The 23379-nt window shown below is 36.8% G+C and overlaps 1 protein-coding gene across 1 annotated transcript in view; it reads right to left on the bottom strand.

Annotated features, from left to right (window-relative positions):
- SYTL5 (synaptotagmin like 5) overlaps window positions 1-23379 on the bottom strand; it is a gene marked incomplete at its 3' end in the record, with an annotated part of 104142 nt that overhangs the window by 61082 nt on the left and 19681 nt on the right. The gene's annotated exons all lie outside the window — the stretch shown is intronic.

The raw sequence follows: 23379 nt of genomic DNA, 5'->3' as shown, positions 1-23379 counted from the left end.
ATTTTGGAACACTGAAAAAAAAATAATAATTTTTTAAAAAGGATATATAAGCCAGGGAGAAGATATTCAAAGTTTAAGAATATCAAATTCCTTTTCTTAATTAGAAGAAAAATAATACTACTGATTCATAAAATTAAATATGAATGTTGTGATTTCTAGAGTAACCACTGAAAACAAAAAATCATATATAATATCTGTACTAGTAGAAAATATAAAATGGAATGAGAAAAATATATTTTAATCTGTAAGAAGTATGAATAAAAGTAAATAAAATCTACAGATAATACATAAAAACAAATATTATAGTGACCACAATAGAAACAAATGTACATATTACACTAATTACTATGAATATAAGTAAACTTAACTACAGTTTAAGAAAAAATATTATCAGATTAAACATTAAAAATTACATATGGCATATATGTATAGCATGTATATGCATATACATTATGTATAGCATGTATATGCATATACGTGTATTATGTATATAGCATACATGTATAGAAAATATTTACATAATTTAAAATAGCATATATGCTATATAGAAGAGTCTCACTGTAAGCATATGGACACAGAAATGTTGAAAGTCAAGAAGTAGAATAAGATATACCATGTAAATGCTAATTTTAAAAACTTGATACAGTTGTGTTAATGGCAGACAAAATAGACAAAGACAAAAGCATTTCTAGAAGTGAAGAAAGTCATTAAGAAACCTCCCAATTAGTAAAGACTAACAGTCAAACAGAAGATTGGGCAATGGTTATAAATAGTCGTATCACAAAAAAGGAGACTAAAAAGGCCAATAAACCTATGAAAAGGTGGTCAACCTCGTTAGTCATCAGAAAATTTCAGATTAAAATCACAGTAAGATATCCACTTATCTCTCTCAGTTTGGCAAAAATTTAAAATTTTTGTGAATCCAAGAGTTGGTCAGATTGTGAAATAAAACAAAGTTTTTATATAATGCTGGTGGAGTTTAAACTGCTACAATCGTTATGAAAACAATTTTAAATTATTTTGTAAAGCTGAAAAATGCCCATATCATTTGTCCTACAAGTTCATTCCTAGGTGGACTCCTTAGAGAAGTCTTCTCAAACATTTTTGGCATAGGTCATAGTAAAAGATATGTTTTATATCAGAAAATATATTCCAGAACAGTCCAGAAAATAAATACATACACATCGTACACATATATACAAACATATATACATATATACAAACACATTTGTTATTATATTTACACACACATATAACTATACGTATACTGACATTTTCTGTTCTATTTTCTTTTTAGTCCTGGTCACAACCCATCAACGGGACAACGGGTCATGACCTATAGTTTTAAAAACCCCACCTTAGGGAAACTCTTGTATGTCTTTGTCAGGACATATGTACAAGAATGTCATAGCAAGAACAAACAAAACCCAAACCCAGCAAGAGGAAGGAAATAATAAAGATTAGAGCAGAAATAAAGGATAGAGAAACTAAAACCAATAAAACAGATCAATGAAACCAAGAGCTGGTTCTTTGAAAAGATCAACAAAACTGATAAATCTCTAAGAAGATTCATTTAAAAAAAAGAGAGAGAGAACCCAAGTAAACAAAATTACTAATGAGAGAGGAGAAATAACAACCAACACCACAGAAATACAAGCAATTTTAAGAGAATATTATGAAAACCTATATGCCAACAAATTGAACAACCTAGAAGAAACAGATAAACTTTCAGAAACATATAACCTACCAAGCTGTAGCAGGAAGAAATACAAAATTTGAACAAAACAATCACCAGCAATAGAATAGAATCAGTAATCAAAACCAAACCAAAACAAAACAAAAACTCACTACAAACAAAAGTCCTGGACCAAATTCTACGAAAAACACAAAAGGAAGGAAAACTTCCAAATTCATTTAATGAGTCCACTATCACACTGATGCCAAAACCAGATAAAGACACCACCAAAAAAAGAGAACTATAGGCCAATAATTGTCACGAATATAAATGCAAAAATCAAAACAAAGTATTAGCAAATCAAATCCAACAATACACTAAAGAAGTCATATACCATAATTACGTGGGATTTATTCCTGGGATTCAAGGGTGGTTCCATATTCACAAAACAATCAATGTGATATATTACTTCATAAGATAAAAGATGAAAAAACCATATGATCATTTCAAAAGATGCAGAAAAAGCATTTGGCAAAGTACAACATCCATTCATGATAAAAACCCTGGACAAACTAGGTGATTAACATAACATAATAATAAAAAATAAATAGGGGCGCCTGGGTGGCTTAGAGGGTTAAGCCTCTGCCTTTGGCTCAGGTCATGATCTCAGGGTCCTGGGATCGAGACCTGCATCAGGCTTTCTGCTCAACAGGGAGCCTGCTTCCCCCAACTCCCCCCTGCCGCCTGCCTCTCTGCCTACTTGTGATCTCCTGCTCTCTATCAAATAAATAAATAGAATCTTCAAAAATAAATAAATAAATAAATTCCTAAAAAAAAAAAAAAGTAGGTCTAGAGGACACATATCCCAACATAATAAAGGACACATATAAAAACCCACAACCAACATCATACTCAGTGAGGAAAAACTGAGGGCTTCCCCCTAAGGTCAGGAAGAAGACAAGGATGTCCGCTCTTACCATTTTCATTCAATATAGGACTGCAAGTCCTAGCCACAGCAATTAGACAACATAAAGAAATTAAAGGCATCCAAATTGGTGAGGAAGACTAAAACTCTCACTATGTGCAAATGATATTACATATAGAAAACCATAAAGACTCCACCAGAAAACTTCCAGAAATGATAAATGAATTCAGTAAAGTCACAGGATATAAAATCAATGTACAGAAATCTGTTGCATTCCTATACAGTAATAATGAAGCAGGAAAAAGTGAAATTAATGAAACAAACCCATTTATAATTGGACCAAAAAAATCAATAAAATAGCTCAGAATAAACTCAACCAAAAAGGTAAAAGACCTGTATTCTGAAAACTATAAAACACCCATGAAAAAATTCAAGATGACGCAAAGATATGGAAAGCCATTCAATCTCATGGCTTGGAAAAACAAATATTGTTAAAATGTCTATACTACCCAAAGCAATCTACAGATTTAATGCAATTTCTATTAAAACACCAACAGGATTTTTTCACAGAACTAGAACAAACAATCCTAAAATTTGTATGGAACCACAAAAGGCCTCAAATAGCCAAAGCAATCTTGAAAAAGGAAAACAAAATTGGAGGTATCGCAATTCCAGATTTTAAGTTATATTACACAGTGGTAGTAATTTAAAAATGGTATAGAACTGGCATAAAAAAATCGACATATAGGTCAATGGAATAGAATAGAAAACCGAGAAATAAACCCACAGTTATACAGTCAATTAATCTTCAACAAAGGAAGAATGAATATACAATGGGAAAAAGTCTCTTTTATAAAGATTTATTTATTTGAGAGAGTGTGGGGGAGGGACAGAGGGAGAGGAAGAGAGAGAATCCAGTCAGACTCCCTGCTGAGCATGGAGCTGGAAGCTGAGCTCCATCCCGTGACCTTGAGATCACAATTGGAGCCAAAATCAAGAGTAGGATGCTTAACCAAATGAGCCACTCAGGTGCCCCAAAAGACTTCAATCTCTTCAATAGTGTTGGGAAAACCAGACAGCCATTTGCAAAAGAATGAAGCTGGACAATTTTCCTGGACAATTTTCCTGCCGCATACACTAACATAAACTCAAAATGGATGAAAGACCTAAATGTGAGACCTGAAACCAGGAAAATCCTTGAAAAGAGCACAGGCCATAATATCTGTGACAATGGCCACAGCAACATATTTCTCGGTATGCCTCCTGAGGCAAGAGACATAAAAGCAAAAATAAAGTATTGCGACTACATCAAAACAAAAATCTTCTGCACATTGAGAGAAACAATTAACAAAACTAAGAGGCAACCTAATGAATGGGAGACAAAATCTGCAGATGACATATCTGATAAAGGGTTAGTATCCAAATATATAAAGAGCTGATACAACTCAACCCCCCAAAAGCAAATAATTCAATTAAAAAATGGGCAGAAGGCATGAACAGACATTTTTCCAAAAAGACATACAGATGGCCAACAAACAGATAAAAAGATGCTCAATATCACTTATCACCAGGGAAATGCAAATCAAAACTATAATGAGATATCACCTCACTTCCACCTGTCAGAAGAGCTAAAACCAAAACACAAGAGACAACAGGTGTTGGCAAGGATGTGGAGAAAAGGGAACGCTCTTGCACTCGTGGTGGGAATGCAAATTGCTGCAGCCACTATGGAAAACAGTATGGAGGTTTCTCAAAAAAATTAAAATAGAACTACTCATGATCCATGAATCACAGTACTGGATATTTATCCCCAAAACACAAAAACACAAATTCAAAGGCATACACGCACCCCTATGTTTATTGCAGCTTTACAAAAGCCAAACTATGGAAGCAACCCAAGTGTCCAACAACAGATGAATGGATAGAGATGTAGTGCGCACACACATGGAATGTCATTTAGTCACAAGTGTGAAATCTTTCCATTTGTAACAACATAAGTAGAGCTAGGGAGTATAATTCTAAGTGAAATAAGTCAGTGAAAGACAAATACCATATGATCTCATTCATATGTGGAACTTAGGAAACAACAAACAAAGGGAAAGAGAGAAAGAGAGAGAGAGAGAGAGAGAGAGAAACCAAGAAGGACTGTTAACTAAAGAGAACAAACTGATGGTTACCAGAAGGGAGGTAGGTAGGGTGATGGGGGATTTAGGGGATGGGGATTAAAGAGTACACTTAATCATGATGAAAATAAAATTTAAAAAATTAAATTGGAAAAAAATATTCTGGGAGCATTTTTATAACATTATAAAGTGAAACAGTATAAATGCCCATCAACAATAGACACCTTACATGATGATACAATAGTGAAAATAAAGATGCATGTAATGGTATTCACAGAAACATGGATAGATTTCAAAAAGAATGGTGAGATGAAAATGTCACAAAGAATACATACAGTAGTGTTTGCATTTCTGTAGCACTCAAAAATGAAAGATTATAAAACATTATTTAAGGACATATCCAAGTGCAGCAAAACCATAAAGTAAAGCAAGGGAATGAAAAATGCAAAATGAGAATGGTCTCATTCTTAAACTGGGTGATGAATATACAGACACTCCTTTTATTTATTTATTTATTTAGAATGCTTTTTTAAAAAAGATTTTATTTATTTAGAAAGAGAGAAAGAGATCACAAGTAGGCAGAGAGGCAGGCGGCGGGGGCGGGGGGGGGGGGGAGCAGGCTCCCAGTTGAGCAGAGAGCCCAATGCGGGGCTCGATCCCAGGACCCTGAGACCATGACCTGAGCTGAAGGCAGAGGCCCAACCCACTGAGCTACCCAGGCGCCCCACAGACACTCCTTTTATTATTGTTTAAACTGTACATTCACATTACAGAGTGTCTTGCTATATAGGATACTTTCACATTAAAAGAAAGCCCCTAGTCTATGTAGGTGTTTAGAGACCATTCCATAGTCAACAAAGCATTCTAAAAACTGGGGAGTGCTCATATATATAATTATATATTGAAATTATATATTGAAAAATAGCATGTCAAGGCACTCAAAACAGCTTCTTACCACTCCAAAATTCTCTGGGTCAGTGTGGGATCACTCTGATGTGAATGTCTTCCTTGCAGCTAGATTACGGAAATTTGACAAAGTAAGGGTGATCTTGAAATCACTATGTGGTAACTGTCAATGCCCATCAAACCAAAGATCACCAGGAACCCACTTACGGCTGAACGAGTTGAGATATTTTTCATCACAATGAAGGACAAGACAGGCCATGAACCACGGGACAGCTCAGGAAGAGGGCATTTGAAAGAGGTTAATATAGGATTTGGGTTTTTGTTAGGTAATTTTGGAGATTTGGAGAGAGTTCAAGGGAGCAGGGATTTGGTCTAGATTAGGTGATGTCAGGAAGTGGGAACAATGCTACAACCAGGGTCTTAAGTTTCCTGTAGAAGGAGGCAAATGAGAACAAGGCTGAAGCTACAACTGGTAAGGAAGCAGCAGGTCATCACATTAGTCGGCAAAGGGGGGGATGTTTCGCTTTTTGTGCCTTGAACAGTCATCTTGTTTTTGTCTGTTCTTGGACAAGACTATATATTGTCTTTACTTTGTTTCATTTCATCATGGTTGCAGTATAATCCTGTGGGATACCCGTGCTCTGAGATGATGTCCAATAGACAAACACCATGGCCTTTTGGTGAGTGTCAGCTCATCTCCTACTAACAGCAAAGCCTGCATGTAAAACATCAGGCCAGTTTCCAGATGTCAGGGGATGAATGTCTCTTTCTCATAACAAAGGGCTATACATTCCCTTTTGCGCTCTCTGTACTATCTTCTTTCAAGTTTACTGATGGAGACTCATATTTTAGCTCTTTAGGTGATATTTCATCTACTTCAGTAATTATTACTAATTCGTTGAAAACAAAATCAGTTTCCTCCTTCTTTAAAAAGAGAAAGACTCTCACAAGAATATGCAATGGCATGAAATGTCATAACATGGCATGAACAAAAGATCAAGTCATCAGTACCATAAAGGTAATTCACTTTTTGGTTCCATCATGTTGTCTGAGTTCAACTGGAATACTGATGAGGAAAAATGACCATTATGACTGTTTTTGTGTTGGATGGCAACCGCCTCCACTAGTATAAATATGTGGAATTTTGTAGTTCTCACTCAGAGAGCAAAATGAATGAACTGGCTGTGTCAGGGTCCCTTTCATTCTGTTCCTAGAGTTAAATCTGAGACTAGACCTATAGCAACCAACTTGTTAAAATGAGAAGTGATTGTAGAAAATGTCAAGGGCTGCTCAGCCCTTTGTAACAGGTAGCCTCCCCCCACCCACGAGTCCTTGCTATAAATTGTTGCAGCGGTCCAGCAATAAAAATCTCTTTACTTTGACCCAATCCAAGGTAAATGACAATAAAGGTTGTGCTTCCAACTGATTAGAGAATGAGTCACTTTCTGACTAATCTCATCTCTTAGAGGTCAGAGCGAGAGTTTCAATTTTATGGTCTATTAAGCATGGAGACAACCCAGTGGCTGTTGGAGCATTCCCTCACAACAAACAAAGGGTGTTCACTGCCAAGAAAATATCATCCATGCTTCCTTTTTGAAAACCACTCCATAGACAGCAAATGAGATACTTCTAATCCTGACAAATAGTTGAAGTCTCAGAGATCACACAGACTAGGAGTAGGGATAGTAGAGCAGCAATGGTCTATTTTCAGCTTTAAAAATAAGGAGGGACTTGGAGAAGTCAAATTAGACACTCATCATGTAAATTTCCAGCTGTCACAGAAGGATGTAAGTTGTTGTTGCAGAAGCATAAGAATTAATTAAAAGCTTTGTTTCTGCCTCTAGACATTTGAAAGCATAAAAACAGCATTTATGCTACTGAGAAGACAATACTGTAATGAAATCATCTTCCTTCTCTGACTGCGAAACCATTCAGGGTGGTCCATATTTTATTCATCTTTGTATCTGCATCTCCTTCTATATCAATAGGTTATCAATAAATATTATAGAAGAGAAGAATGGATGGGTTGATGCATGGATGGATCAACTGGACAGGTGGATGGATGGGTTTGTTAAGTTATTGTTTCATCAATAAACGCAGTACAGTGATTCAGAAGTTCTATATCTACCAAGGAAGACACAGCACTTTCAATTTGTTATTATTTATTCTTACACACTTTTGACAACAACTGGTATTATAACTTTCTGTGACAGCTGAGAATTTACTCTGTTCTGAGGATAAACGTACTTGGTATAGCTCATGGATTTTTTTGTATTTTTTTCAATCCCAAGTTGCTGACAGAAGAGAAAACCACATTTATTCCAAAATTGCTTAAACCTGAAATGCTTTAAGTGGAAACCTGCCATCTACTCACTCACTCACTCATTCACTCACCCGTGTATCCATTCCTTTGCTTATCCATCCATCATTAACAGTCACTATGTACACTGAGTACTCACTACAGGCCTTCTTTTAGGTACTAGAACTACATCAGTGAACATTGTTGATAAAAACCCCTGCCCTCATGGTTATAAAGCTTATATTCTAATGGGTGAAGAAAGGTAATCAACAGGACTAATAAGTAAAATACATAGCATACACGCAGTAAGGTAAAAAAAAAAAACACAGGAAGGGGTGTATTAGTTTGGGTAGAGTAGCTTCCATAACAAACAACTTCCAAATTCCATTGACTTAACACATTTAAAACTTCTCTCTTATTACCGAATGTTGATCTGACAAGATTTAGAGGAAAGTTTATGTCAATCAGACCTGCAATTACCATCTATGCTGTCTAGCAGACCAGCTGATGGTAAAACTTTCAATTACCAATGTGTGAATACACCAGACCCCAGGGTCTTACACTGAGAAGCATGCTTCAGTGATTACAAGTGGCATTCAGAGGTTAAAAACAAAGTTCCTCTTCCCATATAGAAGCTTGAGGCAACTCCTGATTGATTGAAGGGCTCATGACTCACAGTCTCTAGTTACTATTGTCTGAGCAAATGAGGGTCCAGGGTTGGAGGAAGAACAGTAATGGAATAAGAAATAGAAATGATTTAATACTAGGAATCAAATAAAAATACTGTATAAGATTAGAAAAATAGTTATTGAGAAATTCCTTATAAGTCTTCAGACTCTGCAACTGGAAAGTCAGTCATTTATTAAAATTCCATTTTCTCCTTCATTGCCCTGAAATAGTAAACCCCACCTTGACAGCATTTTATGGAAAAAGAGCTAGGTGAAGAAATAAACTTTGATACTCATCCCAGCTCTATTAACTCCTTATACACATCCTAACCTCTTAGTTTTCTAATTTCCACTATTTATAAAATCTAAAATCAATTGCCTCTCTTACATAATCGGTATACTTTGAGACCTTGAAGGACTATTCCTTAGGAGTAAATGGGATCCAAAACCAGATCAGCTCTCACAGAGAAAGAAGTTCCAATTCTGAAATCAGCTCAATCTCTGATTTGATTAATATAATCTTGAATATTCAGTGGTCCTGTTTTCTTCCCCTCCTGGAAGTAAAATACACACTCTCAATTGATACATATTGTTACAGAGAGTCTCACTAATTTTATAATTTTTCAAATACTTTGTCCATCAGTCAAAAGTTATCAGGTTTGGGGCACCTGGGTGGTTCAGTGGGTTAAGCCACTGCTTTCAGCTCAGGTCATGATCTCAGGGTCCTGGGATCGAGCCCCGCATCAGGCTCTCTGCTCAGATGGGAGCCTGCTTCCTCTCTCCCTCTGCCTGTCTCTCTGTCTACTTGTGATCTCTCTCTGTGTCAAATAAATAAATAAAATCTTCAAAAAGAAAAAAATCGGGATACCATAGTCTAAGAAGAAACTAAATTAAAAAAAAAAAAGAGAAAAAAAATTATCAGGTTTATGAGAAAACAAGATATGACCAAAACCAAGAAAAATAAACAAACAGAAGCTCAGTCCCATAAGGGACTCAGATAATAGAATGATCATTCATAGACTTTTAAATAATTTTTCCAAGAAATAACAGGAAAAGGATGAAAGTCAGCAGAGAGTCAGAAACATAACAAAAGCAAAATGAAAAATATAAAACTGAAAAAAAACAAAAATTAATTTAAAAATTTAAAAAAAGAAAAATCTAAAACTGAAAAACACAACTGAATTTATGAATTAAAGAAACGTGCTTAGCAGCAAATTAGACATAGTCAAGCATAAGATTAGTGAATTGAAAGATCAGAAAAAATATACAAAATAAATTCAGAGATATAAAGGGATAAAATGTGGAAAGAAGTATAAGAGGGAACCTGGGTGGCTCAGTGGGTTAAAGCCTCTGCTTTCGGCTCAGGTCATGATCCCAGGGTCCTGGAATCGAGTCCCGCATCGGGCTCTCTGCTCAGCAGGGAGCCTGCTTCCTCCTCTCTCTCTGCCTGCCTACTTGTGATCTCTGTCAAATAAATAAAGTCTTTAAAAAAAAATCCTAAAAAAAAAAAATAAGTATAAGAGATACGTGAAAGCTATTGAATAAAACTAAGATACATATCTGGAGTATCTGGAGGAGAGAGAGGGGAAAGAGCAATATGTGAAGAAATATTATGTGAGCAATATTCAAATATAACAAAAGATATTAGTAGATACAGACTTAAGACATTCTAGATACCTCAAAATGGACAAATATAATGAAAAGCAGACATAGGCTAGATGTGTTATAGAAACTGTGTAAATCCAACAGAAAAGAGGAAGATATTAAAAGGAGACAATGGAAACTACTGTTACAATTGATTCTTGGACAACTCAACTTTAAACAGCATGGGTTCACTTACGTGTAGATTTTTTCCAAAATACTGGTAAAATTTTTGGAGTTTAGTGACAATTTGAAAAAACTCACAGATGAACTGCACAGCCTAGAAATATTTTTAAAAAATCAAGAAAAACTTAGGTATGTCATGAATGCATAAAATATATGCAGACACTAGTCTGTCTTATCATTTAATATCATAAAATACATACAAATATATTATCAACAGTTTATCAGAATTTATGCAAAGACTTACAGATGATACAGGGTACTCTTTGCAGTTGAGAAAAATGTAAGCAAATGTAAATATGCAGGATTAAAGCACGATTGCATGAAATTACCTGTAGTATAAACTGTACTGATGTAGTAATTTTATAATCCCCTCCTGTTGCTACCGTGGTGAGCTCCAGTGTTGCAAGTGCCCACTTAAGATGCCATGTGACACTAGTCATCACCACATGAACGGTTATCTCTACAGTAAACCGCATATTCCAAGAAAAAGTGATCACTCATGGTTTTCCTATTTGTCGTTTTAGTGCAATACCTCAAACTTCCAACGACATCACTGGACCCATACCAAGTACCGCTAGTGATGCTGCAAGTGCTCCCAAGAAGCAGAGAAAAGTCATGGCATCATAAGGAAAGGATGAATTGCTTGATAGGCACCGAGATTGAGGTCTGCAGCTGTGCTTAGCCAGTAGTTCAAGATATATGAATCCAGCGGAAGGACCATTAAAAAAAAAGGAAAAGAAACTCAAGAAGCCCTTGCTGCAGTTAGAACCAGCAGGTGCAAAAACCTTGGCGCTTTTTGCAAAATACCTAGCTCATAATGAAAATGCAGATTTTATGTAGGCGCAAGATTGCTAGAAGAAAGGCATAGCCTATAGATTCTAATCATTTGGGGAAAAAATGAAATCCTTATATGACAACCTAAAGCAAAAGGAAGGTGAATGAACTAAAGATGGAGAATTTAATGCCCACAAAGGATGGCTTGATAATTTCAGAAAGAGGTTTGCCTTAAAAAAAAAAAAAAAAAAAAAAAAAGGTCAAGATAACAAGAGAATCAGCTTTGGTCAACTAAGCAGCAGCAGATGAGTTCCCAGATGTTACTTACAAACTCACTCAGGAGAAAGAATATTTGCTAGAGCAGGTTTTTAATGCAGGTGAAAGTGCCCTATTTTGCAAGAAAAAATATGCCACGAAGGACATTTGTTACTAATGAAGAGAAACAAGCAGTAGGATTTAAGGCAGGAAGAAATAGGCTGACTGTACTGTTTTATGAAAGTGCAGTTGGGTTTATGAACAGGACTGCCCTTATCTATAAAGCAACCCCAGAACCTTGGAGGGAAAAGATAAACATTAGCTGCTAGTGTTTTGGTTGTAGAAGAAGAAGTTCTGAACAATGAGAACCCTACTTCTAAACTGGTTTCATCCATGCTTTGTCCCTGAAGTCAGGAAATAACCTGCCAGTAAGGGACTGCCTTTTTTATTTCTTTTTATATTGGACAATGCCCCTGGCTACCCAGAATCCCATGAGTTCAACACCAAGGGCACTGAAGTGGTCCATTTGTCCCTGAACACAATGTCTCTACTTCAGCCTCTAGATCAGAGGGTCATAAGGACATTTAAGACTCATTTATACATTGTACTCTATGGAATGGACTGTCAACATTATGGAAGAGAAACCTGATAGAGAAAACATGAAAGCACAGGAGAACTACACCACTGAAGATGCCATCACTGTTAGAGGAGAAGCCATGAAAACCATCGAGCCCAAAACAATAAATTTCTGCAGGAGAAAACTGTATCCAGATGTTGTGCCTGACTTCCCAGGATTTAGACAGAGCCAATCAAGGGAATCATGAAAGAGACTATGGCTATGGCAAAAAAGGGAGGGGGGTAAAGGGTTTCAAGGTATGAACCTTGGAGAAGTTCAAGAGCTAAAAGATACCACACCACAGGAATTAGAAGATGACTTCATGGAGAGGAGTATTTCTGAACCAGTCCAGATGATGAATAAGAAGACATAGAGGAGGTGGTACCAGAAAACAAACTGACATTAGACAACTGGGCAGAAAAGTCTCGATCCTTCAATATGGCTTTTGGCTTCTTTGACAACATGGACCCTTCTATGACATGGGCACTGAAGCTAAAGCAAATGGTGGAAGAAGGACTGGTGCCATATAGAAATGTTTTTAGGGAAATGAAAAAGCAAAAGGTCAGAAATTATGACGTATTTCTGTAATGTTACACTGAGTGTGACCGCCTCTCCTTCCTTCCCTTCCACCTCCTCCACCTCTGCCACTCCTGAGACAGCAAGACCAACGCCCCCTTCCTCCTCCTCCTCAGCCCACTCAACATGAAGAGGACAAGGATAAAGACCTTCATGATGATCCACTTCCACTTAACAAATAGTTAATATCATTGTGCCATACAGTTAATAAACTTGTATGTTCATACAGTTAAACTTATCTGTTCCATATGTGTGTCTTTGTGTGAAAATCTACTACCTGTACAAGAAACGTATGATATGTTTTTGTGTCATCATCATCACTGCCTAAGTATTTACCATGTAGAACACGGAGTGCAAGACACGTAGGGAAGTGGTTATGCCTATAGGTGAATGGTCATTAATATGCGATTAATAACGTATTAGTTTTCTTACTATTATATTACCTTACATTAAGCTTCTCTCTCCTAGTTGGAGAAACTGTATATCAACCTATCATTACAGGTAAGTGGTTTTAAAAAAGTAACAATGTTCCCCAAACTATATTATTAATATGACTCTAATACCATACACCATAAAAATTGTATAACAATTCATGCATTCATGTATAGGCTAGGCTACCACAAAGCAAGAGTATCAATTACATTAGGCCACCAAAAAGCAATCATATTGGGGCGCCTGGGTGGCTCAGTGGGTTAAAGCCTCTGCCTTCAGCTCAGGTCATGATCCCAGGGTCCTGGGATCGAGTCCCGCATCCAGCTCTCTGCTCTGCGGGGAGCCTGCTTCCTCCTCTCTCTCTCTCTCTCTGCCTGCCTCTCTGCCTACTTGCGATCTCTGTCTGTCAAATAAATAAATAAAAAATCTTAAAAAAAAAAGAGTCTTTCTCAGCTCGTCTCTCTCTTTAAAAAAAGAAAAGAAAAAAGCAATCATATTGCTTCTTCCTCATTATCAATGCATGAGTCATCATACCTATAAATAAATGTGAATTTCTTTTTCACACTATCTTTTGAGGTCTAATGTTAATAAGATATATAACGTCTAACGTATTTTTTAACGATTTATTTATTTTAGAGAGAGAGCACATGTGAGCAGAGGGAGAGGCATAGGGAGAGGGAGAGCGAGAATCCTCAAGCAGACTCCCTGCTGAGTGTGAGGACAGATGCAGGGCCTGATCCCAGGACCCTGAGATCATGACCCGAGCTGAAATCAAGAGTCAGCTGCTTAACCAACTGAGCCACCCATATGCCCCTAACATCTACAGTATTTTATATCATAGAGGACAATACTGGTATAGGGACTGACAGATGGTTCATCCTATAAACAGATGATGAAAATTTACAGTATTGATAAATACAATACAGTACTATAAATGTATTTTCTCTTGCCGATGATTTTCTTAATAAAGCTTTTTTTCTAGTTCACTTTATTGTCAAAATACAGTATATAATACCGGTAACATACACAGTATATGCTAATGAACTGTTCATGTTATTGGTAAGGCTTCTGGTCAACAAAGTCTATTAAGTTTTCAGGGAGTCAAAAGTTATACATGGATTTTTGACTATGTGGGGTGGGGGTCAGTGTCCCTAACCCACATTGTTCAAGGGTCAACAGTACTTTCAAAAAAGCAACAGCATAGTGACATCGGATTTCTTTTTTTTTTTTTTAAGATTATTTATTTATTTGACAGAGAGAGAGAGAGAGAGAGATATCACAAGTAGGCAGAGAGGCAGGTAGAGAGAGAGGGGAAAGCAGGCTCCCCGCTGAGCAGAGAGCCCAATGTTGACCTCGATCCCAGGACCCTGGGATCATGACCTGAGCCGAAGGCAGAAGCTTTCACCCACTGAGCCACCCAGGAGCCCCTGACATTGGATTTCTTAACAGAAACATTGGAAACCAAAAGCCAATGGAATAATGTCTTCAAATGAGTGAAACTTAATAACTTCTAACCTAGAATTCAATAACAAGCAAAAACATGCTTGAAAATTAAGAGTAAAATAAAGCATTGTGAAGAAAAACAAAAACTGAGAATATTTATCACTAGGAGAACTCCACTAAAAGAAATACTGAAGGGTACCCTTTAACCAGAAGGAAACACAGAAATGCAGTAATAACGGAATGGAAATCTAAGTGACTATACAGACTATACTGACTATAAAAAAATAATATCTTGTGGGATATTATTGTTAGTCTACATTATGTATTATTACATTAGTATAGGTTATACGTTAGTCATACATCAGTCTGAATGTCTGTGTCCCCCTCATGATTCATGTTGAAACATAATCCTAATGTGATGGTATTTGAGGGTGGAGCCTTTGGCAGGTGACTGCTCCCCTTATAAAGAAACCACAGGGAGCTCCCTTGCCCCTTTCGCAATGTGAGGATGAGAACACAGCTATCTATGAACCGGGAAGCAGGCCCTCAGAAGACAACATACCTGCCAGAACCTTGATCTTGGTCTTCCCAGTCTCAAAGACTGTGTGAAATAAATTTCTGTTGTTTATAAGCCACCCAGTCTATGTTATTCTGTTACAGCTGTCTGAATGGACTAAGAGAAAGTATGTATGTGTGCAAATATCTTTAAGTATAAATACATACGTATGTACATGTGTACAGATATAAACAGATATTTAAAATGTACTATAGGGGCGCCTGGGTGGCTCAGTGGGTTGGGGCCTCTGCCTTCAGCTCAGGTCATGATCCCAGGGTCCTGGGATCGAGCCCCACATCGGGCTCTCTGCTCAGAGGGGTGCCTGCTTCCTCCTCTCTCTCTCTGCCTGCCTCTCTGCCTACTTGTGATCTCTGTCTGTCAAATAAATAAATAAAATCTTAAAAATAAAATAAAATGTACTATAGCACTAGAAGGGGAGTAAAGGGAGTTAAAGGATTTTAAGATTCTGGTATTGTGTCAGAAGTGCCAAAGGTACTAATTTATATTAGATTTTAATAAGTCAAGAGTATATGTTGTAATTTCTAGAGTAATCATTACATAAGTGATAAAAAATTTTTTTAAATAGTAGAGAAGAGAAACAGAAAAATATACAGACAACTGAAATGAAGGCAAATAAATATAAAAAAGAATGGAACAGATGGGACAGAGAGTGAGTATGTAGGTGACACATTTTAAGTAAAATATATGAGTAATTTTGTTAGTACAAATGGAATAAATATCTTAATGACAACAATTGTTGGACAGGATTTAACACATACATGCACAATTACACGCTACTTATAAGAGATACACCTTAAATATAAGGAAAGAGAATGGTCAAAAATAAAAGAATAAAAGAGGATTTACCAAACACACACTGAAAGAAACACACACACACACACACACACACACACACACACACAACGCTGCCGCTGCCATAACAACAAACAAAGTAAACTTTAAGGAAAAAATCAGAACTAAGCATCAGGATGGAGTTTTCATAATGAAAAAGGTTTCTGCACACCCATAAAATATCACAATCCAAAATATTTAAGCACTCAAGACTATCATTTCAACATATATAAAGAAAATATTATCAGAACTAAAAGGATCAAATAGAAAACCCACAGTCATTATTGAGAGAGTTTAGTATATGCCTCTCTCAATATCAGATAGAATACAGAGAAAAAACGATCAGTAAGGATATGTGATATTCGGACAATGCAATTAACAAACATCATTAATAAACATATCTAGGTTATTCAAATAAACAACTGCAGAATTCTTTTTTCAATGGTATAAGAAACACTGAACAAAACTGACCATTCACTGGGCCAAATTTCAAAGATTGAAATCACATAAAGTATGTTCCTTGACCACAATGGAATTAAGCTAGCAATCAATATCAAAAAGAGATACAGAAAAATCCCACAGAACTGGAAGCAAAAGACAATTATAAAGAACTCATAGTTAAAGAAAAAGATGGAAATTAGACAACAGAATGAAATAAATGTCTGAAAAATGATTGATATAAAAATGGAGGGGATTTAGCTAAAGCAGTAACAACAGGAAAATATATGTCCTTAAATGCATATATTAGAGAATACAAAGGCTACAAAATCAAACATCTAAACATCATTAATGGAAGAAAAAGCAGAATGAGATATAACATATGGAACCTGGATATACCAAAAGGATGACACTATATCCGTTCAAATATCAGGGAATGTAGAAACTGGAAAAGTTTGAGTCATCACAGTGTTAGAGTTACTGGAGAAGAATCTGGGATCCAAATCTCAGTCCAGAGCAAAAGTCATAGAGAGGATTCCTTATGGAGACATGAGGATATAATATTTATTCACCTAAAATTCATCAAATACCATAGGGAAAAGCTGAATGACAGTGTTCTCAGATAACCTTCTCTTATAGATTGGCCATGCTTAGAATGACTTTTCTTAAACGTATCAATTACACTCACAATTTTTAAATTAAATATCCATGACACAAGAAATTAATGAAAACTATAATAAACCCAAAGAAAGTAAAAAGAAGGAAATAAAGAAGGCAGAAAGCAATAAAATTAAAAACAAATATGCAATATGGCAAAAAGATACAAATGTTACACAACAAGAAATAAAACTGTCATTCTTCACAGATGACAGGATGGTATATAAATAAAATCTGTAAGGCTCCACAAAAACGGTTACGAATTAGAAGTAAATTCAACAACATTTCTAAAGACAGGGTCAGACTACCCAAATCGATTGCATTTCCACACACCAACAATTAGAAAATAAAATTTAAGAAAGATTATATTTGTAATAACATAAAAGCCAAATACTCGGAATAAATTTAATAATGTATTAGACTTGTACCACAAGACTATAAAATATTATTGAAAGAAATTAAAAGCAAATAAATGGAAGGCCATAGTGTTTCCATACTGAGAGACTAAGTTTTGAAAGATGTCAATACTCACCAAAAGTATCTATTGATATAATACATTCCCTATAAGAAATAGCAGTAGGGTTTATTTTGTGGAAATTGTTAGGCTGATTCTTAAAATTTATATGAAAATACCAGGGGCCCATAACAGCCAGGACAACCTGAACAAAAAGAACAGGTTGCAAGTCTACTGGATATAAAATTTTTATATAAAACTACAATAATCAAAATACTGTGGCACTGGCACAATGTTAGACACCTTTTAGAGCAGGCATAAATAATAGTTGGTTTATGAAAGTGACACTGTGGATCAGTGAAAAAGTGATGGTCGTTTTAATTAATGGTCCTGAGTCATGTGCATATATATATTCAAACAGAAAAATAAATCCCTAGCTCATAGCATACACAAAAATCAGTTCCAGGTAGACTGTAGGTCTAAAGGTAAACGTTAACCCAGTAACAATACAGAAGATCACATAGGAGAATATTTTCAGGACTTGGGAGTTAGGGGAAGATTTCTTTGACAGGATACAGAACCCCCCCCACACTAATCAAATAGGAAAAGATAAACAAATTAAGTTACTAAGAATTAGAGATTTCTGTTCATCAAATAGCACCATGAAGGGAATGAAAAGACAAGTCAGAAAACATATCTGTAACAGAAAGAACCAACACCGTTTGTATGCAGAATATATAAAGAGGTTCTTCCACTGAGTTAGTAAAAGACAGACAATAGAAACATAAGCAAGAGACTTGAACTAGCACGTCACAAAAAGAGATGTTTAAATGGTCAACAAATATCTGACAATATTTGCATGAGTAATGAAATGTAAATCTACTACACACCCAACGAAATTATAAAAACAAAAAACCAAAAAGTAAAAATATAAATAACCACCACTCTGGTGCATTGCTAGCGAGATGGTAACATGACACAACCACTTTGGAAAGCCATCTGGCATCATCTAGTGAAACTGAACACATACATATTCTATGACACAGCCATTTTAGTCCCACGTCCATATCCAACAGAAATGCATATGCGTGTGGACCAAGAGACAAGTACAAGAATCTTTATAATAGCAGAAAGCTATTACAACCCACTCAGGCAAGCTAAGAAGTGTCCAAGATTGAAAACAGCAATTTGTACATTACTTACTTGACTCACAGATATATCATGCTACTTTTAACCAGAAAGCAAAGTGCATTATTGGTAGTTTTTCCAAACAGGTAGATGGAGAAATAGCCAAAGGAAATAATTTGATTTCATGGGAAGAGAAGACATACAAATTACTTTTTGCATCCTAACTTGCAGATGATTAAATTCCGCTTAGAAAATGAATACAGATTTTGGACTTCTGGGGAAGATGGTGGAGTAGGAGGACCCTAAGCTCACCTCATCCCACAGATAAAACTAGATTACACCCACATCAGTGAATGTAACCAAGAGAATGACCCAAAGCCTGGCAGGACAGACTCTCCACAGATAAATGTAGGTAAGAGGACATATCAAAGAGAGAAAGAAGGGCAGAGATGCAGTTGGGAGCTAAATGGACCTATAGGACTGTCCCTGGGAGAGAGGGATACTGCAGGCATGGAAAGGGGAGAGGAACAGAGGAGATCCCCACCCCTGGCATCCCAGGCATGGAGAACCTGCACCAGGAAGATGAATTCCCATAACATTTGGCTTTGAAAACCAGAGGGACCTAATTTTGTGAGGTCTTAGAATCAGTGGGGCTTAACTCCTGGGACTTTAAGACACAGAGGCCTTGGTTCCAGAACAGCCAGGAGGGCAAAAGGACCCTGAATCCCCATCCTTAAGGAGATAGCACAACAAAGAGCCCCACTGAGATAAAGCACAGAAGTAGCAGTCTGAAAAATGCCTGGGGCTATAGGGAAGGGCGATGAGCTGGTTAATCTCAGAGCGTGTGCTAGAGAGGTACAGATCACTGGGAGACTTCTCCAAGAACAAAAGAGCTGGCAGGCACCATTTCCTTCTCCATCACCCCCCACCCAACCTAGACACCCAGACACTTGGGAGAGTCAACTGGCTAACAGCGTGCCATGCCCTTGCATCCTCCTGTGAACCTGCCCCCTCCAATAAGCTCTTTAACCAGGCCCTATCCAAAGTGGTTCTGTAAGACTGGCAGTGTGCAAGCAGCCCCAACAGGGACCAGCACCACTCCAAAGTGACTCCTGCCCCATGGAGAGGGGGAGATAACCACACACCCCAGTCCCACGGCAGCCCCCAAAGTGGGCTGGGGGCAGACACCTCGTCTGACTATAGAGCTTGCCTGCCAACAAAAGCAAGGGAGACAACACAGGGAAGGTGCCCTGCTGTTCAGGGCTACTACACTTTTTGCAAATGTCTGGTCTGACCCAACTCAAGTCCAGGGGGGTCCCCAGACTGGTCAACTGACACCACAGGGACCACACCCTGCCCACAGGCAGAGAGCACCATTGCAAACAACTTGACTGAAGGCAAAAACAGCTCAGTCACAATCGTAGGGTGCACACCACACACACAGGAGACACCTGTGAAGAACCAGGTTCTGGTGAACACGGAACGTTACACTGTAGGGCACTAGAATATTTCTTCTTTGCAAGGCTATTATTTTCAAGAGCAGGAGGTAAAGGGGCCTCAGTTCTTAGATCATGTGACTCTTGATCTTTGGGGTTATGAGTTCAAGCCCCATGTCGGGCCCGGAGCCTACTTAAAAAAAGAGGAGAGAGAGAGAAAGAGAGAGAGAGAGAGAGGAGATGTAGCCGAATTTCCTAACACAGAAACAGACACAAAGAGTTAGACAAAATGAGAAGACAGAGGATGGTCCTAAATGAAAGAACAGGGCAAAATCACAGCAAGAGAGCTTAATGAAATGGAGATAAGTAATACACCTGATAGAGAATTTAAAGTAATGGTCATAAAGACAGTCACTGGATTTGAGAAGAGTGGAGGACCATAGTGAGATTCTTAACAAACAGATAGAAAACATTAAAAAAAGAACAAATCAGAGATGAAGAATTCAATAAGTGAAGTTGAAAATACACTACAGGGAACAGTAAACTAGAGGAAGCAGAAGAATGGATCAGTGACCTGGAGGACAGAGTAGTAGAAAGCAATCAAGCTGAACAGGACAGAGAAAAATAATAATAAAAAAGGAAAAACAGACTTAGGGAACTCAATGACACCATTAAGCATAATAACATTCACATTCTAGAGATCCCAGAAGGAGAAGAGACAGAAAACGGGGCAGAAAATTTATTTGAGGAAATGAGGCTGAAAACTTCCTGAATCTGGGGAACAAAACAAAAATCCAGATCCAGGGGGCACAGAGAATCCACAACAAAATCAACCCAAGACATGTAGTAGTTAAAATGGCACAAAGTAGTGATAGAGAGAGAATTTTAAAAGCAGCATGAGAAAAGAAAACTGTTACATAAAAGGGAAATCCCATAAGGCTGTCAGCTGACATTTTAACAGCAACATTGTAGGCCAGAACGGAGTGACATGATATAGTCCAAGTGCTGGAAGGAAAAAAAACCTGTAGCCAACAACACTCTAACCAGCCAGGCTGTATCATTTGGAATAGGAGAGATAAAGAGTTTCCGAGACAAACAAAAATTAAAGGAATTCCTGGCTACTAAACCAGCCCTACAAGAAATGTTAAAGGGGACCCCAAATGGAAAAGAAAGACCATAAGCAGGAGTAAGAAAAGTAGGAAGCATAAAAGCAGTAAGATTAAGCATATCTATAAAAATCAGTCAAGGGAATCACAAAATAATAGAATGTTAAGTATGACAATACATACCTAAAACATTGTTGGGGGGGGGCAAAGAACAGGTTCAACCTTGAGTGGCCATCAACTTAATATAGATGGCTATATGCATAAGATGTTCTATACAAACCTCATGGTAACCACAAATCAAACATCAGTAATACATATGCAAAAAGTAAGGAGAAAGGAATCCAAGTACATCACTAAAGAAAACCAGCAAACCGTGAGAGTATAGAGGAAAAAAAAAGGAACGAAGAATGACAAAAACAACCACAAAACAGATAACAAAATGGCAAGAAGTACATACCTATCAACAATTACTTCGAATGTAAGTGGACTAAACACTCCAATCAAAAGATATAGAGGGACAGAACTGATAAAAAAGGAAGACCCATCTATATGCTGCATACAAGAGACAGATTTCAGACCTAAAGACACAGGCATATTGAAAGTGAAGGGACAGGAAAGCATTTATCACACAAAAGATTGTGGAAAAAATGCCAAGGTAGCAATACTTTCATCAGACAAAAGAGACTTTACAACAAAGACTGTTATAAGAGACAAAGAACACTATATAATAATAAGGAGGACAATCCAATAAGATGTAACAATTGTAAATATTTATGCTCCCACCATGGCATCACCCAAGATACATAAAACAGTTAATAACAAAATTAGTTTCTTTAGGAACTAATCAGTAGTAACACAATAATAGTAGGGAACTTTAACACTCTACTCACATCAATGGACAGATTATCCAAACAGAAAATCAACAATGAAACAGTGGCTTTGAATGACACATTGGACAGATAGATTTAACATACATATTCAGAAATTCCATTCTAAATCAGAATACATACTCTTTTCATGTGCACATGGAACATTCTCCAGAACAGACTACATATTAGGCCACAGAACAAGTCAAAACAAATTCAAAAAGCCTGAAGTCATACCATATATCTTTACTGACCACAATATGCAACCAGAAATCAACCACAAGAAAAAACCTGGACAGACCACAAATACATGGAGTTAAATGACAAGCTACTAAACCACGAATGGGTCAGTCAAGAAATCAAAGAGGAAATAAAAAGTACATGGAGACAAATGAAAATGAAAACACAATGGTCCAAAACCTTTGGAAAGCAGGAAAAGCTGTTTGATGAGGGAAGTTTATAGCAATAAAGGCCTACCTCATGAAGCAAGAAAACTCTCCAATGAACAACCTAACCTTACAACTAAAGGAGCTAGAAAAGAACAAATAAAACCCCAAACCAGCAGAAGGAAGGAAATAACAAAGATTAGAGTAGAAATAAATGAAATAGGAACTAAAAAAAAACAAAAAAAAAACAACAACAAAAAAAACCAATGGAACAGATCAATGAAACCAGGAGCTGGTTATTTGAAAGGATCAATAAATATGAAACACCTCTAGCCAGAATCATCGAGAAAGGGTGAGAGAGAGAGAGAGAGGTCAAATAAAGTCAGAAATGACAGAGCAATAACAACCAACATGACAGAAATACAAAAAGATTATAAGAGAATATTATGAAAAATTAAATGCCAACAAACTGGACAACCTTGAAGAAATGGATAAATTCATAGAAACATGCAACTTCCCAAAACTAAATCAGGAAGAAATAAAATATTTTAACAGATTATCAGCAATTGTAATTGAATGAATAATCGAAAGACTCCCAATAAGCAAGAGTCCAGGACCAGATGCCTTCACAGATGATTACGGAGAGTGAATACCTAGTCTTCTCAAAGTACTACAAAAATAGTAGAAGAAGGAAACCTTCCAAATTCATCCTATGAGGCCAGCTTAACCCTGATACCAAAACAAGATAAAGATACTAAAAGAGAGAGAGAGAACACTACAGGCCAATATATCCGATGAGCATAGATGCCAAAATCCTCCACAAAATACTAGCAAGCTGAATCCAAAAATTTATTAAAGAAATCACTCACCATAATCAACTGGGATTAATTCCCGGGATGCAAGGGTGGTTCAATATTCACAAATCAATCAACATGATATATCACATAGATAAGAGAAAGGACAGAAACCAGATGATCATTT

Source organism: Martes martes (genome assembly GCF_963455335.1).
Source record: "Martes martes genome assembly, chromosome: X".
Lineage (NCBI taxonomy): Eukaryota > Metazoa > Chordata > Mammalia > Carnivora > Mustelidae > Martes > Martes martes.
This window is presented reverse-complemented; position numbering and strand designations above follow the sequence as displayed.